This window comes from Sarcophilus harrisii, chromosome 3 (assembly GCF_902635505.1).
Source record: "Sarcophilus harrisii chromosome 3, mSarHar1.11, whole genome shotgun sequence".
NCBI classification, from domain to species: domain Eukaryota; kingdom Metazoa; phylum Chordata; class Mammalia; order Dasyuromorphia; family Dasyuridae; genus Sarcophilus; species Sarcophilus harrisii.
In genome coordinates, this window is record NC_045428.1 from 219,899,315 (window position 1) to 219,926,794 (window position 27,480).

The 27,480-nt window shown below is 34.7% G+C and overlaps 1 pseudogene; it reads left to right on the plus strand.

Moving 5' to 3' along the window:
* Positions 1–8,653: 8,653 nt before the first annotated feature.
* On the plus strand, positions 8,654–8,754 carry LOC111719990 (annotated as a pseudogene).
* The last annotated feature ends 18,726 nt before the right edge of the window (positions 8,755–27,480 follow it).

Sequence of the window (27,480 nt, forward strand, 5' to 3'; positions counted from 1 at the left end):
ACATGCATGTTAATTATTGTTAGCTATAATTATTATAGTAATAAAACAATAATGAAGAAAACAAATACCACTGAGCTGGACCTTCAAAGCCTCTCCCAAACCATGAAATTCAAACCCTAAATAGTATGTACTAAACCAAGAGAGGAGAAAATATCTAAAAAAGAAAGGTCAACACTGTTAAATAAAGCAGATTAAGGATGAGGACTGAGAAAAACCATCAAATGTGGGATTAAGAGATCCTTGGCAAGTTTGAAGAAAGCATGGTCAATGGAAGAGGTCATAAGCCATTCTGGAAAAGGTTGAGGAATGATTTCAAAGCAAGGAAGTGGAAGATATAAGTATAAGGAACTTTTTTTTAGGAGGAGATTGGTTGAAAAAGGAAAGACAAGTATAGAATATTAGTAGTATTAATGCATTGTTCATGGAATTGTGAACTACTCTAGCCATTCTGGAGAGCAATTTGGAATTATGTCCAAAGAGCTATACAACTGTATATATCTTTTGATCCAGAAGTGTCATTGCAGAGTCTATATTCCAAGGAGAATAAAAAAGTAAAAGAGGGGAAAGGACCCACATGTTTTGTAGCAGCCCTTTTTATGGTGGCAAGAAACTGGAAATTGTGTGGATGCCCACCAATTGGGGAAAAGCTGAATAATTATAGCATATGAATGTAATGGAATACTATTGTTCTATAAGAAATGATGAACAGGCTGATTTCAGAAAATTCTGGAAAGACTTAAATGAGCTGCTGCTGAGTAAAGTGAGCAAGAAGCAGGAGAATATTGTACACAGTAACAGCAAGATTATGTGATAACCAGTTATGATAAATGTAGCTCTTCTCAGCAATACATTGATCCAAGCAATTCCAACAGACTTGGAATAGACAATGCCATCTGCATCAAGAGAGAGAGAATTGTGGAGACTGAATGCAGATTGAAGCATAGTATTTTCCCTTTTTAAATTTATTTCTTTGCTTTTTCTTTCTTGTGGGTTTCCCTTTTGTTCTGATTTTTCTTTTACAATGTGACAAATATGAAAAATGTTTAAAATGATTGTACATGTAGAACCTATTTGCTTGTTGTCTTGGGGATGAGGGAGGCAGGGAAGGAATGGAGAAAAAACTTGAAACTCAAAATCCTACAAAAATGAATGTTGAAAATTATCTTTATATATCTTTGGAAAAGTAAAATACTTTTGAAAGAAAAAACCCAAAAATTTAAAAAAAGGAGTATCTCTTTTATAGAAGGTAGTCCTTGAAAAGAAAAATGCTTAACACAAAACAAAAAATTGCTAGTTGTGATTTCAAGTATCAGTATTTGGGGAATGAGGGCTTTTCTCAAACTGGCAGTTTCCAGAGATTATGGTTTCCCCTCCTTGAATGTCTTCAGATGTAGGCTTGATGTCTATTTGTTATATTTTAATGGAGATTCTTTTTAGCCATGGTTTGGGTGATAGACAGCGAGGTAACACAGAGAATAGAGTGCAGGGCCTGGAATGAGAAAGACTGGTCTTCCTGAGTTCAAATATGGCCACAGAAATTTACCAGGAAAGTAACTTAATCCTATTTGCCTCAGTTTCCTAATGTATAAAATGAGCTGGAGAAGGAAATGGCAAACACTCTAGTTATTTTTGCCAAGAAAATCCCAAAAGGGGTCATTAAAAACTGGACATGATTGAAAAATGACTCAACAATAAATGGTTTGAGAGAGATTGGTCCTGAGGTGCTTTCCGTCTCTCACATTTGATGATTATGACGTAACATGCTCTTAGAATTAATAAAACCAATTACTAATACCATCATTAAACAGTCACATACTTAATGAAACTCACCCATTTTTAGAAGAATTTCCAGGGTGATTGGTGCTCATCAAGTCAAGTAAGTAAGCATTTACTTGGACACAATGTGCACCATGAGTTCAAATTCAGCTTCAGGCACTTACTAGCTGTGTAACTTTGGGCAAGTCACTTAATATCCATCTAACTTGGTTTCCTTAATTGTAAAATGTGAATAATATCTACTTTCTAGAGTTGTTGTGAAGATCAAATGAGATAAAAATTGTAAAGCACGTTACACAGTATCTGCCATAGAGTAAGCACTACATGAATGTTAGTTAAAATTGTGACAATTTAAAAGGTTTTAGAGGCACAGTTTCTAGGTCATTTAATCATTTTTAATAAGGCCAGCAAGTTATTAATAAAAGGATGGTCATTGGACCCATCACTCTTAGATCAAAGACAATCATAGCAAAGTGTTCACAGTTTATATACCCTTCAAAGGGTTTAGTGAAGAGCTGACTGTGGACAGAGAAAACATCTTTATACCAGACCCAGTTTTGGGCTATCTAGACAAAAGGATCAGTTTTCACCCAAACTTTAGTAGAATAAAATGAATCCTCACCTTTGACTAAATTCCCAGCAAGATTGGGTGGGGATCTGATCAAGATCTGAGTGAGTTAATTTCATCTTTTTATCAGTAATGTCCTTCAGAAGACTGAATTTTTAAAGGAGTTTAGAAAAAGGGAGGAGCTCTAAACCCCCCCTCCAATAAATTATTAGTTATTAATAGTAATTTCCTCTTACTATTATTATTATTATTATTCATTCTCAAAGAGGACCAAAATGATATCACTGTGTTACTCATTACAGTATGTGCAGCAGTGGCTAATCAGAATAATGTAAGCTTGGAATGTTCTGCCACACAAGTCAGGTACAAATAGTCCATGTAAATTCTCTAAATTTGCACATCTCACATTTCTTTTGAGCTACTTCAATTCTGCTATGTTCACAGAACACAACACCTTCTCTGAGGAGGGCACGACACTGGGCAGTCCTGTGCCAGTATCTCTCATCCTTCACAATTCCAAAGTTTTTAAGGGACCTTAAGAGTGTCCTTGTATTGCTTTTTCTGACCACCATGTGAGTATATTGCTCTGTGTGAGTTCTCCATAAAATATATCATCATCATTTTCTTCATTATTATATAAGCCCTATATATATGCTTATTTTATACACTGTGCTAAATACTGGCAATAAAAGAAAGGCAAAAATATTGTTCTTCTCAAAGAACTTAAAATCTAATTTTAGGAAACAATATGCAAACTATTACCTACAAACAAGATATGCAGTATAAATGATTTGGAGAAATCAGTGGAAATAAAGAGGACTAAGAGACTCTTCTTGAAGATGGTAGATTGTCCTTGAAACTGGAAGGAAGTCAGGGAAGCCAAAAGGTAGAGTAGAGACCAGAGTGATAAATGAAGGGGTACCCCTTAAAGTTTTCCTTGGGGTTTCACTGGTACACATATTTTTAAACGTCTTCAGATTAAATATTTATAACTTATAAGTTTAGTGAGGAATAATATCAGTATATGTGAATACAGCTGGGAAGATAGATCTATATCATATTTACATGCATTAATACCGCTTGCGTTTTTTGGGGGGTTTTGTTGTTGTTGGGTTTTTTGGCTTCTGTCACTATTTCTAAAGCCTAAAATTGTTTGTACCTGACCTTCTTTGCCTCAATCTACTAATAATCTTTTTTCAAAAGAGGATTAGTCTGTTTACTACTATTTCCAGCAAATTAGGTATCTTTTGTCTCTAAAAAATAAGTTAATTTTTAACCAAAATTTTTCAGGGCCATTTTTTTGTCCCCAAATGATTTTGATCTCACATTATTCTTATCCTTTCTTGTTCATCCATATCTTTGAAAATAGCTTTCTTGTTTTGTTCATTTTTCTCATTTACTGCTAATTATTAAGCTGCCCATTTCTCCAAATACAGTGATGGCTTTTAATCAATAAATCACTAGGTAAATTTTTATTAAGCTGGTATTATATACCACTGGGATACAGATACCAAGAATGAGGCAATTTCTACTCTCAATATTTTGACAATAAAAGCCTTGGCTTTTTCAAAGGTATTTTCTCCCACAGACTTGTGTATAAATATGATTTTTGAGATATTTATCAGTTCAGTATGCTAAATCATGCCAACTCAGCTGAGAGTTTTAACCATCTTTTCCTTAGTTTCTTATATAAGAGCTTATTCAGAGCAATAATAAACATGTAACTCAAAGCTTTTTTAGGTAACTCTATTGAATCCAACCATCTAGTTGCCAAAACCACAAATCTTACCATGTCACTTCTCTATGCAAAAATCTTTAATAGTTCCCCATTAATTCTTTGATAAAACACAAAATTCTCAAATTGATATGTAAAACTCTCCACAAATGGGCCTCTTGAGAGGCAATATGATGTAGTATGCAAAACCTTGGAGGTAGAGAAAATCTGAGTTCAAACCCCATCTCAGAGACCCATTAACTATGTGATCCTGGACAAATCATGTTAGCTTCTTTAAATTCAGTTTTCTCATCTGTTAAATCTGAAGATTGAACTCTATGACTTCTAAGGTATTCTGCTATAAATCGATAAGTCCATCATCCTACCTATTGCAATTTTATTACATATTATTCCTCTTCATATCCTCTTCATTCCAATAAAAGTATATATATATGTGTGTGTGTGTGTGTGTGTGTGTGTGTGTGTGTGTACACACACACACACACATACACACAATCAAGTTCTGTGGCTGCTCAGCTTCACTCCTAAGAGATCAGAGAAATATACTTTTTTCCTTTTTGTTAATTGTACAAAGCTTCCCTCTGATCTTGTGGCTGTCTATTCTCCACCTGTAGTCCCAGAGTAAAGATAAAGTGCTATTTTTTTGGTGAAATTCAAAATAAATCTCTCAACACTGAAAACATTAATGTTGTTTTCAGGTCTATGCTAGAAAAAAAACATGGTATTTTATATTTTTTAGAGAGTGATTTCACTACAATGAAATGATAACATCTTAATCTATGATTCTGCAAAGCAAGCTTTAGAATAGGTTCAAATTATTAACCAATCCTAGATTTTTCTAACCTGGGTTAATCGGTGAGTTTTTTCTTGTTACTAATATTCACACAGTAATTATTTAAATGTTTTTCTATTCATTCATTCATACCACAGAAATGTTTAGAATTCATATTCTATTACAGTAAATGAGCTACTTAACCCTTTCTTGGGCAATTATTCATATTCAAGATTGAAGGTTCATTCCACTTTTCAAAAGGACAAAGGTATATATTATCCTATGATAAACATATCTATTTTTAAGTTACAAATGATAACACTCTATTATGCCTCAGTTTATCATTTTGTAAAATAAAGATCTAATGATGTCTGGCAAATAGAGAACAAATAGTTCTTTATGTACAATAGTACCTTATAATAATAATAAAGAACAAGGCTATTGTTTGTGACTTTTTTGTGTGGTTGGAATAATAGGCTCTTTTTTTTAATCTACCAAAGACTCCTTCTTAGTTCATTCCTGGGAAGAATTTCCAGTGAAATTACTGAGAGAGATGATAGGCAAGAGACCACAGGTAGCACACTCATTACAGTTTGAAATAGTTGTTAAGTTGTTTTCAATTATATCTGACTGAGATCAGTCTTCCTGATCTAGGCCTAGTGCCATCATTGTGCCATCTAGTTGCTCCTATCAATAAAATTGGACTCTGACAAATTTAGAGGCCCTTGGAAATATTCCAGCATGACTGGTTCCTATATATGCTCAACTCTGGTCCCAGAAATTTGCCACCTTGCTGACCTTGGGCAAGGCCACTTGACTCTATTTGCCTTAGTTTTCTCATCTTTAAAATAAACTGGAGAAGGAAATGGCAAACTACTTCAGTTTTTTACCAAGAAAACTCCAAATGGAGTCATGAAAACTCAGATATAATTGAAAATAACTCAACAAATATCTCTAACTGAGATGGACTCTAACTGTGGACCCTTTCGCCTATCATCTGTGATTTCATTGGAAATTCTTCCCATGAATAGACTAAAAAGAGGGAGTCTTTAATTGTCTGGTAGATTTTTTAAAAAGAGCCTATTATTCCAACCACACAAAAAAAATCACAAACAATAGCCTTGTTCTTTATTATTAGTATAAGGTACTATTGCGTACAAAGAACTATTTGTTCTTTTCTATTTGCCAGACATCGTAAGATCCTTATTCTACAAAATGATAAACTGAGGCATAATAGAGTGATTAAAAGACTTATCCCAATGGGTCACAGATGGAGACACTATGACTAGATTCTGTCTCTTAAGTCTCATTATAGACCTGTAAACAAAAGATGATGAGTGTTATCAGATATGTGTATAATAGCATAATGTATACCCTTGTCCTTTTGAAAAGTGGAATGAAACTTCAATCTTGAATATGAATAATTTCCCCCAAAGGGGGTAAGTAGTTCATTTACTGTAATACAATATGAACATTTCTGTAGTATGAATGAATGAAAAAACATTTAAATGATTACTACATGAACACTAGTAATGAGAAAAAAACTCATCAAATTAACCCAGATTAGAAAATCTAGAATTTTGAACCTATTCTAAAGTTTATTTTGCAGAATCATAGATTAAGATGTTATCATTTCATTGTAGTGACAGCACTCTCTAGAAAATGTAAAACATCATGTTTTTTTCTAGCATAGATCTGAAAATCATATTAATGTTTTCCATGTTGAGAGATTTATTTTGAATTTCACCAAAAGATAACACGTTCTCTTTATTCTGGGACTACAGGTGAAGAATAGACAGCTACAAGACCAGAAGGAAGCTTTGTACAGTTAACATAGAGGAAGAAAGTACATTTCTCTGATCTCTTAGGAGTGAAGCTGAGCAGCCACAGGACTTGATTGATTGTCAGGCCACATAGGTTCCTTTGGGAACCATGAACGTTTGTAGCATACCTGCCCTCAGAGCCAGCTTTTTGAAGAATGAATTTTCTGCACATAAAAGTGCCTTTGGTTGTTCACTGTGCAATTGAGATTGTGTCTTTAATGGGCAGTCAGATAAGTCTGTTGGATTGTCCAAAATCCACTTTGTAAAATCCAGTAAAATTCCCCTAACCCTGCTTCCATAGAGTGTATGTAGGATTAAAGTGGAAAGAGACCCAAGAGGCTCTCTATCCAACTCTTATTTTATAGAGAAGGAAAATAGGACTCAAAAAGGATAGGGTCAAATGCCCAAGATCAAATGGAAGATAAGTGATAAAGTCAGGAATCTGCCTCAGATCCTCCAGCTGCAAATACTGTGGACTTTCCGCTGTGGCACAATGCATTATTTCCTTCCAAGTCAAAAAAGCTAGGCTTATACACAAACTCATACACATGTATATCATCTCCTGTTCTGTGCTGGACCTTGCTCAGAACAGTCCCCTGGTAGTTTATGTTTGATACTGGAATGAAATAAAACAGTCATAAGTCATTCAATGTTTAACAAAAACAGATTTACTTAAACCACAGCAAAAAAAAGGACATTCAATAGAAATATGCATTGAGTTTTCTAAATTATGTCAGCTTAGCAAAATCCTTCTTCTGAGTTGTGGTTTTACTATCCGAGCATGTTGGAGTGTCAGGAATTCCCCATGGTTATTTTACATTGAGACAATCAGAAAATAGTGTCAGCAGCTTGCATCTCTAGTTATTGAACCTATGAAATCCCAACAGTGGCCTTGTCAAAAAAAATACTAATATGAATAATCTATAATTTAGGCTCAACTCTGAAATTAACAACTTTAATTAACATAAAATTTATCCAAACCATTTCTGCTTGGAGAAAGAAATGTTCAAATTAGCATAGACCTCATGCTCTCTAACATAACTCTCTGCCCCCAAATAATTTATGTTACATATGAATCTTGAATGAGAGAAAGTTGTTGAAATACTCCTTAGGTTAATATTCCAGAACTGAAGGGCAATCAAATCACTATTCTATCTCCTCTTGATCCATTGCCTCTCTCCTGGAGAGAGAAGAAATTCATCCTTTCATTTAAAAGTCAAATTTTTTCTCAAAGGTGCATCCAATCATCTTAAAAGAGCAGGTAAAGAGGAAATTGCTCTTAGATAGGTCAATAACCAAATCATTTTGGTTGAGAAAGGCAATGAAGTAAAGAAGACAGGAGTTCTTTGTTTAAAAAAAAAAAAAAAAAGTTGTTTTTTCTTTTAATTTCTCTTAATCTATTTCCTTTAAAAAAAAAAATTTTTTTTTTTTCTGTCTTCAACCTATCTCACCTTTCCAAGGACTTTTCTTAGATTTCTGAGAAAGGTTAGAAAGAAATATTTCTGAATATTTTCAGTTTTATTAAATAGAGAGTTTGTAACACATTTCCATGATTTCAATACTTTTTAAGAAAAGGAAAAGCTAACCTAACTTACATGGGGAAGGGTGTATAGGATTTTGCTCACATTATCTCTCCTCTACTATAATGTAAGCTCCTTGAAGACGGGATATTTTTTATGACTTTGTACTTCTAGAACCATAATACTTGACACAAAGTAGACTCTTAATAAATGTTCTTGATTGATTGTTCATCACTAAAATGATTCATCTTTAATTTCCACCTTTCCTTTCTGATTGATGATTTTAAAACCTTTTTTTAAAGCATGGTGCAGGGGGAAAAGCTCTGGATCTAGAATCCGAAGACTTGGTTTTTAATAATGACTCTTCTACACATCTTTTTGACCATGAACAATTCACTTCATCTATCTTGACCTTAATTTACACATTTAGAAAAGGAAGATTTGTACTAAATTACCTCAAGTCTTTTCCAGCTCTAACCACAGTTAGAATAATACAGAGAAGATTAGAATGGCTTTTATGCAAGGATGACATGCAAATTCTTGCAGTATTCCCAATGAATCTTATTTCTCACTTTAACAGAGAGGTGATAGCTTAAAGGTACAGAATGAGCCATGTATTTTCAGATATGGCCACTTTGTAGATTTGTTACAATGGAGGGCTTTTACTTCAGGAAGGAAGAAATATTATAGAAAAATAATATCATTCCAGCCATTCTGGAGAGCAATTTGGAACTATGCTCAAAAAGTTATTAAAACTGCACATGCCCTTTGATCCAGCAGTGTTACTACTAGGCTTATATCCCAGAGATCTCAAAGAAGAGAAAGGGACCCACATGTGCAAAAATGTTTGTGGCAGCCCTGTTTGTAGTGGCAAGAAACTGGAAACTGAATGGATGTCCATCAATTGGAGAATGACTAAGTAAATTATGGTATATGAATGTTATGGAATATTATTGTTCTGTAAGAAATGGCCAGCAGGATGATTTCAAAGAGGCTGGAGAGACTTACATGAACTGATGTTAAGTGAAATGAGAACCAGGAGATCACTATACACTTCAACAACAAAATTATACGATGATCAATTCTGACCAACGGGCTCTCTTCAACAATGAGATGATTCAAACCATTTCCAACTGTTCAGTAATGAAGAGAATCAGCTATACCCAGAGAGAGAACCATGGGAAATGAGTGTGGACCACAACATAGCATTTCCACTCTTTCTGTTGTTGTTTGCTTGCATTTTTGTTTTGCCTCTCAGGTTTGTTTTTTTTTTGTTTTGTTTTGTTTTGTTTTTTTTTACTTTCTTTCTAGATCCAATTTTTCTTGTGCAGCAAGATAAGTATATAAATCTGCATACATATATTGTATTTAACATATACTTTAACATATTTAACATTTATTGGATCATCTGCCATCTAGGGGAAGGGGTGAGGGGAAGGAGGGGAAAAGTTGGAACAGAAAGTTTTGCAAGGTTCAAGGTTGAAAAATTGCCCATACATATGCTTTATAAATAAAAAGCCATAATAAAAAAAGGAAATAATATCATGAAGAATAATATCAAGGAGGTATATACTTTCATGTAGAAGCTATATTCTTTTCTTTGTTAAGGAAGATTAATAAAGAAACCATAATGAACCTAAAAATCACTTTCCCTAGATTAGCAGTATTTAGGGAGTTGACTGATAAATTCTAGTAGCCCCTTTCTGAGGAGAGCATAGCAGTTAGCCATATGGCTCCTTTTCACCTCCTTTTTAGTTAGAAATCAAAGTCAGAGAAGAGAGGTGGACAATATTCTACAGTTATTTATTCACAATACCTTGTAAACTGCATTAAGCCAAAATCATGTGGATATATGCGTAACCCAATTTTCAGTCCTGCATGTAATATCTCTTGCTTTAGTTTGTGTTTTAAAATAATAAATCATTTCACATTTTCATGGCATTTTAAACTTTGTAGACTTCTTTCCTCACAAGTGTCCGATGAGCTAAGTATTACAAATATCCTTATGCATATTCTTCAAAAGTTAAAAAAAAAAGGTTAAAAGGAATCTAGATAACCATCTAGTTCAATATCCCTTCATTATGTAAAGCAGTCATTAAGTATAACACATATTAGTTGCTTAAAGTGATTTAAAAGTAACTAAGAAATAATGTGGTATGTCAGAAAGAGTCCTGGACCTATGATCAGGAGATGTGAATTCAGATTCTGGCCCTGATTCTTGCTAGAAGTGTGAGGGACAAGTACCTTAATTTATCTGACTGTCATCTTCATCTGAAGAATTATACAGCCTTAGATTTATGAATAGTTTGAATCTGTACTAAAATTTACTTTGTAGATTCATAGATTTTTAGCATAAACTGAAGGCGTAGGAGTCACTTTTGGACTATATGCTGCAAATGAGGAAACTGATAAAGATAAGGCTAGTGACTTCTCCTAAAATAGAACTCTGGCTTCCTGTCACCTAGTTAACTGTTCTGGTCACTGTTTAGCTAAAGTTTTGTTGTTGTTGTTGGGGTATATATATATATATATATATATATATATATATATATATATATATGCCTTTTCTCTAGGTTGCTATGTAGTCTCATAGCTAGAAATTAGGGAACTTCTTGGAAATTAAGAATAAGAAAAATTGGGGCAGCTAGATGGGGCAGTGGATAGAGCACCAGCCCTGAAGTCATGAGGACCCGAGTTCAAATATGACTTCAGACATTTAATACTTCCTAGCTGTGTGACCCTGGGCAACTGGGCAAGTCACTTAACTCTAATTGCCTCAGCAAAAAAAAAAAAAAAAAAAAAAGAAGAAGAAGAAGAAGAAGAAGAAAGACTGTGATAGGTACTCCTATTTTTTTTTGGGGGGGGGGGCGGTTGATTTTCCAGAAATAGTGCTTGTGTCTTAAGCACAGTATCTTCTTATATGCTTCAGTTTTCATGTGAATGTGTATTTCCAGATTTGCTGTTCAATTCAACAAATATCTATTAAGACATTATGTGCTTTAAAAAAATGTTTTTTTGATAAATTTGTTTTTTTTTTTTTGCCATATCTTTCCAAATATTCTTTTCCCTTCCAGAAAACCATCCCATATAACACTTAATATTTTTTAAAGACTAGAAAAAAAGAGAAAAAAAAATCAGCATAACAAATCAATACATTGAAAAAGTCTGAAAATATTTACAATGTTCAAGATGTATGTACTTCTGCAAAAGGGTGGGGTGGGAGTGTTTTCTCAAATCTTTTCTTTCAAGATATGCTTCTTTAGAATTTTGCAATATTTACTTTTGACTTTTTTGTGATTGTTCTTTCCATTTACATTGTAAATGTGCATATTGTGCATATTGCTCTCTTGACTGCTTACTTCACTCTTTACCAGTTCATGTATATCTTTCCATATTTCTCTATATTCATCATTTCTTATACCACAGTAATATTCTTCAGTGTGAGCTTAAAGGCTTTTAGGGGGGGCCAATGATTTCATTAGCCAAGGAATTCCCATTACAGAAACTCCCTCTGACAAGAAAAATAAGCAATCCTTTTATAAGTTAGTTTTAAAGAGTAGGCAGATTTGGAGAACATTGAGAAGTCGCTTATGTTTACAGAGTCAACATGTGTCAAGGACAACCAGGAGTTTGAAGCCAGGATTTCCTAACTCCAAAGTTAGGCTTCCGTCAACTCTTTCAGGTGCTGAGTATAAAAAATTTTAAAAACCCAATAAACCAGAAACCCTTCTCTCTAAGAGAATAAATAAAAATGTATGCAAAGAAGAGGGGCAATCTTGAAAGCCCTTGAAATCCCTAATTTCTACTCTATGAGAAAACATTCTGGTATAATAGCAGTATTAATACTGTACTTGGGGCTAGGAAGAACTGGATTTGAATCTTTCTAAAGACACCTACTACAAGCAGGGCAAGTCATTTGACCTTTCTTGAGCCCTTCTAAAATGGAGACCAACAATAGCATTAAATAAAATACAAGATATGCAGTGTTTGTCTTTGTGTTTGAGGCAGTTAGAATTAAGTGACTTGTCTAAGGTCATACAACTAGGAAGTGTTAAGTGTCTGAGGTTAAATTTGCACTCAGGTCCTCCTGACTTCAGGACAGGTACTCTACCCATTGTACCAGTTAGCTGCTGCCTCTGCAGTGTTTTTGTAAACCTTAAAGCAAAATGTAAGTGCTAGCTATTTCTCAGGTTACCTAAACTCACCTGTGTGGTTGGAACACTCATCTTTGCAGTAGCTGATATCTCAGGAGCATCTCCTAAAACCAATCAGACTGTACCTCTTGGGAGAGAAGCATAAGTGGTCCAGGGAAGCAGCATTGAATCTAGAGTCTGAGGTTTGGTTGTTGTCTTTGCTACTAATTCCCTGTGTGACCTTGAAAAAGGTCATTTCAATTCTCTGAGCTTCTGTTTTCCCGTTTGTAAAATGAGACAGTTGGTTCTCAACCTGAGTACATAGAGAGATGAATGGATAGATGAATAAACTATTTCAATATGAAGATTATTTAAAAAGTCTTTAGTGCAGTTTTGAGCCACTAGAGCTTTAAATTGCACTACTTTTGAGACATCCTATATAATTGGTTTCCATTGTAATGCTATTTATTTTATTTTATTCATTTCAAAAACAGTAATGAGAAAAAGTGGATAACAAAATGATCCATGACACAAAAGAGATTAAAATGATCTCTAAGGATCTAGCACTAAATCCCATGTAGAGGAAGCCATCAGCAAACAGCTACCAGCTCTGGGGAGAGCAATTCTGCCCCAGGAAACAGCAGAGGCATCCTTAAAGTTCTAACCCAGACTCTCTGAGAGGGAATCAAAGATTCTTTCCATTATGCCGTCGAGGGACTCTCTCAGGTTTGAAAAGAAAACTATACATCCATGATCTCTATCCCAGAGTCAGTCTTTTTGTTTTCAGCTTGCAGATTGGAGTACAAATTGGGGTGAGACTGACATCGACACCAACCACCACTTGTTTGAACTTCATAAGCTGGCTCTATTTAACTAAAATATTCATGGTCTTCTCCCTCCTTCTTGCCTCCTTTTGTTGACTGTTTTCAGAAGCCCTGTTATGTCCTCGTGAAGGACTCTGAGGGATAAATTAGGCAGGCAGCTAGTTGATAACCAAAGTAGCAAGGGACTCAATATGTAAAGAAGATGGAAAGACAATGATGCAACAAAATTAATATGACAAAATTGGATTTTTTTATTTCAGCGTAATCTGTTAATTGTCTTATTTTCTTGACTATAAGGCCAGGTTCCTACTAGAAGTAAATATACACACACATCTCTCAAAAAACAACAAAAATAAATAAATAAATAAACTTTGCATTTAATCTATAAAAAGGGATCCTTAAGATGAAAACTGAAGGGAAAATGTAACTCCTTATCAGGGAAACTCTAGAGATTCCTCCTTACCAAATACAATCCCAATTTATCTACCTAGATACATTTTGTACAAATTAAATGTAGATGTTTGCCAAAACTTTGCTCACTGTTCTTTTCTTCTAATATCTTCTCCTCTGGCAATCTGATCCGATACTGCACCTGCCTTTATGCAGATTATTCTTGCTAACCATGTCCTTCCTGCCAAGTTCCAGATCTAAACTCCAAACTGCCCAGATATCTCATGAGCATCACAAAACTGAAATACTCCAGGTTAAACAAACAAACTCTCTTTTAAAATCTGTTACTCTTTTTGATTTCCATATTTCTGTTAATGATAGCACCAGTCTATCAGTTTGGCAGGAACTCTCTGCCATATAACCCTTAACAAATCATAATAACAGATTTATATAGTAGTGCTGTAAGGCTTTTTTAAAAAAATCTAGATCTATACTTTCATGATATAGGAAATTGTTTTCCTCATCCAAAAACACTTCCCATATTACCCCCAATAGGAATGTTGCAAGGAACAAATGAAATGATATATAAAAAGATTTTGCAAACTATAAAACTCTATTTACATGTTAATTCTATTGATTATTGAATTATGAATCTTTACTCTTTGGCTGTTTTTATTAAGTAATATTAGTCATGTTCAACTCTTTATAACCCTATTTGAGGTTTTCTTGGCAAAGATAATGGCATGGTTTGCCATTTATTTCTTCAGTTCATTTTGCAGATGAGGAAACTGAGGCAAATAAGATTAAATGAGTTGACCATGGTCATATAGTTAGTGTCTGAGGTAGGATTTGAACTCAGGTTTTCCTTTTTCCAGACCCACTGCACTGCCTATCTGTTTACACTCTAAGATACTACATGTGGTATTTTCATTCTGGATACTCTCTTAGGCCTGGAAACTGTACTTTTTTTTTTTTTTTAATAACTTTTTATTGACAGAACACATGCCAGGGTAATTTTTTACATTATCCCTTGCACTCACTTCTGTTCCGATTTTCCCCCTCCCTTCCTCCACCCTCTCCCCCAGATGGCAAGCAGTCCTATACATGTTAAATATGTCACAGTATATCCTAGATACAATATATGTGTGCAGAACCAAACAGTTCTCTTGTTACACAGGGAGAATTGGATTCAGAAGGTAAAAATAACTCGGGAAGAAAAACAAAAATGCAAACAGTTTACATTCATTTCCCAGTGTTCTTTCTTTGGGTATAGCTGCTTCTGTCCATCCTTGATTAATTGAAACTGAGTTAGATCTTCTCTTTGTCAAAGAAATCCACTTCCATCAGAATACACAATTCCACCAACAATGTATCAGTGTCCCTGTTTTCCCACATCCCCTCCAACATTCCACATTATCTTTCCTTGTCATTCTAGCCAATGTCACAGGTGTGTAGTGATATCTCAGAGTTGTCTTAATTTGCATTTCTCTGATTAATAATGATTTGGAGCATATTTCATATGGCTAGAAATAGAAACTCTACTTTTAAAATAGCATTTTCCTTATTATCATGACATCTCAAATGCTCATTACTTCTTTCCCATACGTTAGTCAGAGTCTTCTAATGGGTTGGGTTTTTGTTTTTTGTTTTTTTTTTTAGCCTTTCCTTTTTTCCATTCTCCACATTTTAAGCAAAGGAATTATAGTGTGGTGAGTAGGATTGTCCAACTTCTTCTATTTGCTTCCCACTGGCTCATTGCATGGGTTATCCTGATATAAATTTTCCTTTTATGCTCTAAGAAATTGTATCAAAGAATTATTCATTTGTTCTATTTTTTTTTTAGCTCTGAGTCCACAGCCAGATATAATGTTCTGACAAGACATTTCCCTTCTTTAGAAATGCTCTCCCTTCAAATGCATTTCTTCTCAATTAATTTCCAATAAGTGGACTGTGACTAGCAAAACCTATTTAACAAAGACAAATAAGACATTTAATACAAATAAAAAGAGTTTACTTCCCATGCCAAGATGGAAGAATTTGTAGCATTTGGATTATAAATTTAACAAATTACAATGTTCAACATTTCTTAGAGTTAATTGTACTACTTAATTATATTAGATCCCAGATCCTATCACCCTTATAATATAAGCTATATCATAGATGGGCTGGATAACTTTTTAGCACCCCACGAAAAAACTTCTTTGTAGACAAGATATCCATGGTTAAATTCTATATGGCTGAGTAATTAGAACATTGGGCTTGCAATAAGGAAGACCTGGGTTTTTTTTTTTAATTCTGCCTCAGACACTATCTATGTGATCCTTGGCAAGTCACTTAACTTCTCTCAGCCTCAGTTTCCTCTTCTGTAAACTTGGGGTAACAACCGTACCTATCTCCCACTGTTGTTACAAGGAATCAAAGAAGATAATATTTGTAAAGCATTTTATAAACCCTTTAAATATCACATGTATGTGGTCCTTAATAGGGAAAGGAGATAGATGAGGATGTTAGGTGGCAAGGAAATAATCTAGAGTACCTGCTGTCTTTCATTTGAGTTACACATAGATGGAGTAGAATACCATCTTTGATAATTGTGACTTGCTGGAGCCAGCAGTAAAGGCTCAAGAGAGACATGTTAAAATTTAATTTTGAGCATTTACATCTCAGAAAGGCAAATCAAATAAAGACTTGATTGATTTATTGTGTTGTTGATAGTCTAGACTTTAAAAAGTAATGAAGAAAATGTTAAGAAAACAGATTAAACTTAAAAGTGTGTCAAGCATGTGGTTTTTATTCTCCCCTGGGGAACTAGCAATTAAATATTTACCAGCTAGATTGTGCTTCAGAAGCATCAAAAGGTCTGTCAGCCCAAGTATATTTCCTTAATTGGTCTTATGATGTTTCATATATCCAGCATTAGTCCTTCCATTAAGGTTCCATCCCTTCCAGAAAGTTCCATTAAAAAATTTTAAAAGTATGTGTTAGTTAGCCAAAGAGAGGTAATACATTATGGCAAGGCAAGCATTTATTAAGCACTTATTATGTTCCAGGAATTGTAATAGGCACAAATACAAGCAAAAAGACGTCTCTGTCCTCAAGGAACTTGTATTCTTGTTTTTCTTGATATTAATTCTATTTATATTATATAAAAATTGGACAGTACAATTGCCCAATACTAGAAATCTTGATGACAAAAACAAAACAAAACAAAACAAAACAAACAAACAAAAAAACAACCAAGTGACAATATCATTATATTATAATTAAGCCAGTAATCAAATAGTGACTTTTTGGATACATCCATCCTCTAGACTTATTGGAGCCAGCCTAGGAGTATAGGTCCTGACCAAGGCTGATCTTTAGATACAGAGTTTAAGGAACTTACATTCTAACAGGGGAAAGACAACACACAACAGGGAGCTGAAAAGGAAATGGGAGAGGCCAAGAACAGAAGCAAAAGGGGTATTGAGTGACCTGGACCTCTTCCAAAAATGGAGACTTTGGAAGAAATCCACCGATGAGAGAAAGGGATGGAGGAGGGATGTTCCAGAATGAGACTATAGTGACAAAGTCTAGAAAAGTAGAAGCTAAGACCAGAAGGGAATGTGTGTGTCCCTTGATTAAATTAATATACCCCCAAAAAACTTCTTTGTCTAGGCAAGATACTCATGGTTAAATTCTACATGGCTGAATAGTTAGAACGTTAGGCTTGTTAGAACAATGGGCCAAACCATTCTCCAACATTAACATCTTATCATGAATTAGTTAGGTTGGCTTGCAAATAGCAAAACACTGAGAGGAAGAAATGCTGAAAAGGCACACTTTAATGAGAGAGAGGCTCTTAGCAGGCATTCAGAGTATTGGTCACTTTCATGGATCTAGATTTAAAGCTAGAGGGGAATCTCAAAGGCCATCTAATCCAGCTCTATCATTTTACAGATAAAGAAACTATCCAAAGTCACATGGTATTTATAAGAGATCAGATATATTTAGAGTTCTAGGGACTCTGGATATTAAGGGGACAGAAAAAGAGTACTGGGAACCTTCAAAAGATTGAAAGAGACCTTTCCCACCCAACCTTCATAAATTTGCCTTATTTTTAAACTTTGCTAATTTTACTTACTTAAAAGTATGTGTGATATAGTGGGAAAAACTCTAGATTTGGTTTCAGGTTGAGAATACATTAGAAACTTTCTCCTGAAGATGGAACCATTGACAAATCAGTGGTCTCACTAAGGCTCAGTTTGATCATTTCTGAAATAAGAATGATAATATCTAAGCCACCTACCTCAAAGAACTATGAGGATCAAATAAAAAACTACTGTGTAAACTAATAAGAATACCAGCTGCTATTATTCATATTTTTCCCTAGAATCTTGGATATTAAGGACCCACATGTACAACATAAAATAGCATAACGATTTTATCTTGTAATAAATTTTTAGGGGTAATAATTTTTTTCTTTCATTGAAATTTCATTATCAAAAATAGTGATAATTGGGAGAAAGAGTTGACATTCAGCTACTTCTTGTTCTAGGGAGAAATAGGAAATGTTAAAGTTTTCCCAAAGTCTCCCTCCTTTTATTAAACTTTCTATTGGCTCTCCAAAAAGTCAAGAGATTGGTGCAGATTCTGATCTGACTGAAAAAGTTTAAATGTTATCTAGTCTGATGATTTCTCAAAGTCTCCTTTCTTCTCATGCTTCTGTTCACTTCTGGTTCAAATTTAAATTAGCAAAAAGAATGATTGGCAAAATTGTGGTATATGAATATAATGAGATATCATTATGCTGTACGAAATAATAAATTTGAAAAATTCAAAGACATCTGGGAGGATTTGCACAAACTGAAGCAGAGCCATTAGTCAACCAGGATTTAGTAATTGCTTTCTATATATCCAGATACTATACTAAGCACTGAGGATATAAAGAAAAGACAGGATCTTACTTTTAGGTAGTTTATAATCTATGCAAAGATGCCAGACACACCAACAATACTCCCAAGTGAGATTGACGTTAAGTTCACAGAATCATACAGCTATGAAACATCACAAGGAGGATTTTAATTGAAAGCCACTGCTTTTTCTCCTCTATCATGTTACAGAACTAAAATAATTATATAGAGAAATAAGTATCTCTCTCTATATATACATATATAATATTTTCTATTATATTATATATATTATGTAAAAACACACACACATATATATAGTATGTGTGTATTGACTACAACAATGTATGTTGTCCCTGATAATAGTGATAGGGATGCTACTAAGATGATATCATATACAATGTCAGACAAGGTTTCTGTATCCGATGTTCGTACCTAGTTGTTTTTCTTGATTACAGGGAAGTATTCAAGCCAGAGGAGAGTGGAAAATGACCATAATATAATAGCAAAAGATTAGATTAATGTATTTTAAAGAAATACGAGGAAACTAGGTTACCCAGTGGATAGAGCATTAAGCCTCGAGTCAGGAAGACCTGAATTCAAATCTAATGTCAAACAATAATTGTCTGATCCTAGGCAGGCCACTTAACCCTATTTACCTCAATTTTTTCACTTCTAAAATGATCTGGAGAAGGAAATGACAAATCACTCCAACATTTTTGCCAAGAAAATTACATGGACAATATGGTTCACAGGTTCATGATGATTTAGATGAGACTGAACAACAATTTTAAAGAAAACAAAGTAAGATCAATCATTATTTTCTGCTTTTTGACAATGAGATACTACAACTACAGCAGCATCCTAAACTCAGAAAAGAATGTATACACTTTTCTATGCTCCTATTAGTCATAAAATTGATTCACCAAATATTCATGGCATTATTCACATGTAGATAGCTGATTATAAAAAGTTATCTTAAAGAAGTTGTCCTATGAAGTCACGTTTCCTGGGTCTGGTTAATACATCTGTATAATCATGATTCTTCAAAGATTTTTCAGGTTTTCTTCTGTAATTCAGTTTGCTATTTCATTCCAATTACAAATGAACATTGGTATAACAGCTGTTGCATTGAACAAGGAATTCAATACTGTTCAGAAACTCTAGACAAGATCAGAGAATATAATTCTAAGAGACAGAGAGCTGGAGAGCCTACTGCTATTCTTCCAAAATATCAGCAAAATATGAACAGATAACTTAACAGATAACAGATAACTCTTTTTCTTTCCTCCTCTCCCTCTCTCTCTTCCTCTCTTTCTCCTTCTCTCTCTCCTTACTTTTTTCCCTCTCTCTTCCTCATTTTTCTCTCTCCCTCACTTTTTCTCTTTCTCCCTATCTCTCCCTATCCCTTTCTCTCCCTCTCCCTCTCCCTCTCTCTCTCTTATCTTGTCTATGCTGGGAATGATTAGTATGGGAACTTTGACCTGGACTAGACTGTTTTCTTAGGCAATATAGTGGCCCCAGAGCAGAACCTGGAGCAGAAGTTATACACTTCAACAACAATACTACATGATGATCAATTCTGATGGACGTGGCCATCTTCAGCAATGAGAGGATCCAAATCAGTTCCAATTGATCTGTAATGAACAGAACCAGCTACACTCAGAGAAAGAACACTGGGAAATGAATATGGACCACAACATAACATTTCCACTCTTTCTCTTACTGTTTGCTTGCATTTTTGTTTTTTTCTTTTCAGTCTATTTTTACCTTCTTTCTAAATCCAATCTTTCATATGCAATAAGACAACTATATAAATATGTATACATATATGGTATTTAACATATTTTAACATATTTAACATGTATGGGACTACCTGCCATATAGGGGAAGGGGTGGGGGAAAGGAGGGGAAAAGTTGGAACAGAAGGTTTTTGCAAGGGTCAATGCTGAAAAATTACCCATGCATATGTTTTGTAAATAAAAAGCTATAATAAAAAATAATAAAAACAAAATCTCTTTAAAACAAAACAATATATAGTGGCTCCTGGCTCCTAGGATCTTACCATATTGATGCTATTTTGTTTTAATTTTAGTTTTTTGCTGAGGCAATTGGAGTTACATGACTTGTCACACAGTATTAAGTGTCTGAGGTCAAATTTGAACTCATATCCTCCTGCCTTCAGAGCTGGTGCTCTATCCTGTAATGTTCTTCTCTAAATTGTAATGTTCTCTGGGAGCAGGTTTCTTGGGGGGCTTCTGGAAGCAGCCTTAATTTTAGTTCAGTATAATCACCCCAAATGCAGCCAGGAGTTAAAGTCCAAATCCTTTATTTTTCTCTTTCCAATCTTGTCTCTTTTCCTTGGGCCTAGTTAGCTTTCTTAGAGGCCTATCTCTCTCCTTGGTTCCAAGAGCTCCTGCCACTAGTCCTTTGCCTCTGCCAGCTTCAGCCTCCAGCTCCCACCAAATGTCTCCAGCCAGCACAAAGGTGGAATATGGAATGAATCTGACTCTGCCTCGGAGAGCTTTTAGTGGGCTTCTCCTCTCATGGACTTGTCCTTTAGTGGACTTGTCTTCTTTGCCCCTGACAGCTCCTCCTTATATATGCTCTCTTAAAGGTGTGAATCTTGTGGAATTATAGTACTAAGTACATGTAAATTAGAGAATCATTATCTCATCAATTCTACTGACTTGACACCTTGTAAGAATCCCAATATCTCTCGCTTTCTTTTGATTTAGGACATAACTAGTCATGACCTCCCTGACTTCTCAAGGAAGTGAGAAAGGAATCTATGGTCCATTAGTTCACGTGCCAGGAATCCAATAATTCCTGCAAGTTTTGAAGTCTTGCAATAGTCTCATCAACGATTTTTCATTTCAAGGAATCCAATGATTCCTGCTGGTTTTCAAGTCCTGCAACAGTCTTATCTTGTGTTAGGGAATCCAATGATTCCTGCAGATTTTGTTCTTAGGTCTTCTTCGTTTCCAGATTTTTCTCTTTTTCTGTCTCTCTCTGATGGATAAGGTGACTACAGCTCATTGGCACCCAGCTGATTCCTTCTTCATCTGTAGAAATATAAGCAAACCCTCTTCCCCAAGCAGTTAACCTACCTAGTCCCTTCTATTTACCTCTTTCTCTCTACATCACCTGGCAATTACATTGGAACTGTTTGCACTGGACACTGCCCTGTTGGTTTAAAAAGTCTGTATTCTCCCCAATTATAATCCCTTTATGCTATTTGATTACTTTTTGGCTGATTGATCACATCAGAGTATTGAGCTTCTAAAGGTGTAACTGGCTGCTATCATGCCCCACCTGTCTTTTGATTGAGGTCTTGGAACTGGGCCCTGCCTCTCATTTCTCTGGTCAATCTACATTCAGAGGCCCAGTGAAAGCCTCGGTGGCATTTTGGACATGGGGTTTTGGGTTTTCTCTCATCCTGTCTTCTCATTCTGTCTCCATATCTACACTGAGCTCTAAGATGTCCAACTTTTCCACACTGAAAACATCGAAGAGTTTCTCTAGAAGTCTCTTGCCAAGAGGGACCCTGTCTTCCCATGTTCATCATAGTCTGGGTATAATAAGCATTTGTGCCCACTGTGGCACAGCATCTTATAATCTCCTCTAAAGGAGCATCTTTGTGTAATCCCCGTCTAATTCTTCTGCAAACCTCATTGGCATTTTCCTTAGCCAGATGTCTGGTCATTATTTCTGTAGCTGAATTTTCTCTAATGGTTCTTGTGACAGCTGTTTGCAAACATCCCACAAAATCCACCAAAGGTTCATTGGGACCTTGCTCTATTTTTGTGAAGGCTTCTCCTCGATCTTTCCTTGGGAGGGAACCTCAAGCTTTTATAGCAGCAGTAGCAATTTATTTATACACTCCTATGGGATAATTAATCTGTGCTGAATTCTCTCCATACTGACCTTCACCTGCTAGTTGGTCAAAGGTGATTTGTACATTAGCTCCTGTTTGCCTGTTGCATTGGGCTTGAATCCTACATAATTCATGATAGTCCGAAAGCCACAACAAGTTTTCTCCAGGTTCTAAACATGTCCTTGCTATGGATTTACAATCACTCAAGGTTAGGATTTTATGAGACAAATTCTCTAGTAACATCTTAATATAAGATGATGTAGCCCCATAAAGAATGCAACCTTTTTTCAAATTCTTGATTTTTTTTCAAATCAAAAGGAGTGTATCTTTTCCTTTTTTGACCTGAAGAATCAAGCTCTTCAATCACAGGGTATGCATTTATTTTTAAATCAGATATATCCTGTCCTTCATTTTTTGCCTTAACCAATGCTTTTTGTAATCTTGTCATAGACTGCTTCATAGGTGGTTGTGTTACTGCCTCTCCCCCTTCTCCTTCTCCCTCTACCCATGAAGGGTTAATTGAGGGAAGTAGGTCAGGGGATGTGGAATGCTTCTGCTGTGAAGTGCCATACTCAGAATTATACTTAACTCCATTCTTATCTGATTCTTCATCCTTTTCACCTAGTTTATTTGGCACCTCCCCTTCCTGCTCTTTCTTCTTTTTCCTTATTCTAACACTTATATAATTTCTTAAAGCCAGTTGTATTAAATTGTATGTATAAAGTGTATTTTTGGAAATTGAGTTTGGATTGGAATTCTAGTATTCACCTAGTTGTTCTCCTACTAATTTCCACTCGTCTGGATTCAATTCTTTTTCCTTAGAGAACCAAGGAGATGTGTACTGTACAGGTTCTAAAAGATCAATGAATTGCTCCCAAGTTACAATTAAACCTTGATTTTTTTATCTGACCAAGCTTTCAACACATTTTCCTTGAAGAGGAAAAGAAGGCTGTTTCCTAAACATCTGTCCCATTTTAGCTGAAATACTACTTTAGCCCTTTAACAAAGTTTCCTTGTCTGTTTTTGTACTCACCCTAATTTCTGGGTCGAGGAGACTTTTCCACTGAAATCAGGATCGTGTCTGTCCCACATTTGGGCACCAAAATGTAATGTTCTTCTCTAAATTGTAATATTCTCTGGGAGCAGGTTTCTTGGGGGACTTCTGGGAGTAGCCTTAGTTTCAGTTCAGTGTAATCATCCCAAATGCAGCCAGTAGTTAAAAGTCCAAATCCTTTATTGTCTCCTACAAAGTCTTGTCTCTTTTCCTGGGGCCCAGTTAGCTTTCTTAAAGGCCTATCTCTCTCCTTGGTTCCAAGAGCTCCTGCCATTAGTCCTTTGCCTCTGCCAGCTTCAGCCTCCAGCTCCTGCCAAATGTCTCCAGGCAGCACAAGGTGGAAGATGAAATGAATCTGTCTCCTCCTCCGAGAGCTTTTAGTGGGCTTCTCCTCTTTGGCCCTGAGAGCTCCTCCTTATATGTGCTCTCTTAAAATGAATTTTGTGGAAATATAGTAAGTACGAAGTACATGTAAATTAGAGAATCATTATCTCATCAATTCCACTGACTTGGCACCTTGTAAGAATGTTAACACTATCCACTGTTCCACCAAGCTGCTTTGATGTAGACACCTAATTGGCGTAGTCTATTCCAGCTCAGAACCTCCAAGCTCAAATAACCTTCCATTCCAAGTTGGCCTTATATTTGGGATTACAGAAATGTAATCCCAAACCCACTGAGGAGAATTTTTCAAACTGAAGAGTGTGCTTGGGTAAAGTGGTTATGAACACATTTCTAGTCTTCAAACTTGAAGATCCCATGTTTGAAAAGTTGTCTAAACCTCCTATCTGAGGAAATATAGCAAAATTAATTTTGTGTCTGGTGATTTATCTTGAATAAGTAGTATGACCAATTAAAGAAAATGGTCTTAGACAAGAAGAACGTTCCTGATTTTAAAAGCTATTTGTCTAAGATATGTTTGATAACTAATATATCTGATCCAATCTGCATACAGATTAGCCAGTGAAAAAGAAAATATCCTTGCCAGATCAATTAGACAAACTGGAGCTCCTAATTCCTGAATATTGTGTAAATCTCTCTAATAGACAATTCAAAGACAACTTTCCTCCAGGCCATTGTTTTTTTATTGTCTTTGTTCTTAGCCTCTTTAGGGGGAAAAAGTCCTTGTTGTTTTGCTTGCCTTTTTAAGGCAAATATGCAACAGATTATTTATAACCCTGACCTAAATTCAGTACAAACTCTTGATTATAGAACTGATACAATTATATTCTTAAAGGAAAGTACTACTTTATATAGATTCCACAAGTCTAGACACTTTGTATTTTCTATGAATAAATCATTGTGCCGTTTGTAGGTTCACAGGGACATTTTATGAATGTTTAAGTATAGTTATGTGCATTTATCCTGACAGTACCATTTTAAAATCTATATCTCGGCATGCCTGAGCTGTTTCTCTTCCACAGAAATCAGGAAGGATAAAGACAAGGAAACTCTTCAAAGTAAAATTAGCTTATATCACTTAAGAGTTGAAACAGTGAAAATGTAAACAGAATTCTTGTAAAAGATTTAGGTATTTTCTAATCTTTTGAAGGAATGATGCTTGGTGGATCAACCATATGACTAATAAAATGAGGCTCTTTCCTGAGTGTGAGATGGTTGTCATCATTTTTACTTACCAAATAAGTAGGGGGAAACATGGCAGCAATATTGTCTTGGCATTAGTAAGCAAGGTCAGTAAGTTCAAAATACATTTTCTTTGCCCTGAATTTTTTTTAAACTTCCATGTTTTGGAATGTTGATTTTCTTTCTGGAACTGTTTAAATTACAGCTATGATGGTAGAAAGTTAAATTTCTATATTTAAAACCTCATGTGGGGGATGCTCAGCAATTGGGGAATGGCTGAACAAATTGTGGTATGTGTTATGATGAAATTCTCTTGTATTCTAAGAAATGATGAGCAGAATGCTCTCAGAAAAACATGGTAAGACTTACAGAAGTTGATGTAAAGTGAAATGTACTGTGTACAAAGTAAGATCATCTGTGAATGATAAAATGATTCTCAGTAATACAATTATCTGAGACAATTCTGAAGGATTTGTGATAAAAAAAAAAAAGGTATCCATCTTCAGAGAAAAATCTAATAATGTCTGAATACAGATTGAAACACATTTTTTCCTTGAGAGTGTTTTTTGTTGTTGTTGTTTGAGGGAGGTCTATATTTTCTTTCACCACATAACTAATATGGAAATGTTTTGCATAATTAAACATATATGATCTTAAAGATCATAAAAAGATTTGCAATTTTAAAAATGGCAAATAAAAATTTTAGATATTAAAAGAAAAAAACAAGCCAATGTCCCATGGGCAAGATTAGTCAGAGAGAGGTCTGAGGGTTATCCTCTGTTTCATGGTCCTAGACACTTTTAGATAATTTAGAACAACCAACTCTTAATGAACTGCTTTTGGAGGAGAATGGGACAGCTGTAAGAGTATGGATGCAATGGACAAATCCATCACTTCTAGAGAAAAAATGCCTTATTGTTGAACATTTGCTATTTTGTTTTCATAGAGAAAGGCCAACACATTTAATTTAACTTGTGAATGTGAGCTAAACTACAGTTGAAAATCTATTTTTGTGAGTGAAAAATTGATATTCCTTTTCTTAGCAGTTGATATTTACATAACTCTTTTAGATTAGGAAGGTGTTTTACATATATCATCTCATTTTATTCTAAACAATTCTGTTTGGTTGATAGTGTGATTATATAAATTTTTAAAAATCTGACGCTCAAAAAGCTTAAGTTATTTCTTTAAGAAAGGAGTTGCATGGTGCTAAACAGAATTCTAGGCATACTTCATCCTTGTTCCTTTTATTGAAAAATTAGAAACATAAGCAATTTTTATTGAAAACAAAGCCAAATAAACATTGCACTATAAAACTTCACAAATATGCCAAATTCGCTTCCACAGCTGTTGAGTCTAACATTCAACTTATGTTCCATTTTGATTTTCTAACATTATTTCATACTGAAATTTCTATGGATGGACAGAATCCACAGAATTTTCATTTCTCACATTTTGTATTGCATAGTTTAATATGCTGTAGTTTACTAAGCAATTCTGTTATTCTTGGATATCAACCAGATTTTCAGGGTCATAAATAATATTGCTGTGAAAACACTTATACAATTTTTTTTTGTCCTTCTGATTCCTATTCCCTTCCTTTATCTCACCCCAACAACTTATGGTGCTGTTCCCAATAGTAAAATATACAGGGTTTTAAAAACACTCACTTGAAATTGGAAAATTGAGATGTGAGTCTGTGATGCATTGTCATTCCACAAAAGTACATAATGGGTTCTTCATAAAAGTTTGATGATGGTACTCTACTTCTATATCTAAAGTGTCAAATATAATTTAATTAAGAAATAATTATCTGTAATAGATGGATAGTACCACCAGTCTCAATAGTTTTTTCCTCCCATTCTTTATGTGTGTATATATATATATATATATATATATATATATATATATATATATATCATATACCATGTATTTCATACATGTGATATATGACATTGTATAATTTAAAATATAGGCAATATACTATATAATACACATTTTAAATGTATAATATATTATTACATATCAGATATAAACTCTAGAGCCCTTTATCCCAATTCCCAAACAAACTGGAAAGTTGGGTCAATAGAAAGTGGCTACCCTTCTCTTAAGGTTGTAGACGTAGGTACTCACTGAGGGGTTAGAAGTTTTTCAGGGGTTAGAGGTTCATTCTCTCCAATATCAATGGGAATTACATATAGTATGATCCTATATTATTGATTCACTCAATGATTGCACACTATTGTCATTTAAGTAATTAATATCAATTATGATTTACAATGGATATTTACTGAAGATTATAACAGGAACCAAAGTACAAAAATATCCTCTTCCTCTTTCCCCTCTGTCACTTCAGTCCCCCTGCAGAATGGGCTAAGTTGTTATTACAGAACATTAATTCCTCCAAGTTTATATTCAAATATGGAATAATTGTTGGATGAATGATGTTCTTACTACAGAAGAAACTTCAGCTATTAAGCTGATCTTATCACAGGACCTCTCTTCCTCCAAACTTTAAAAGTCTCACAAGGCCAT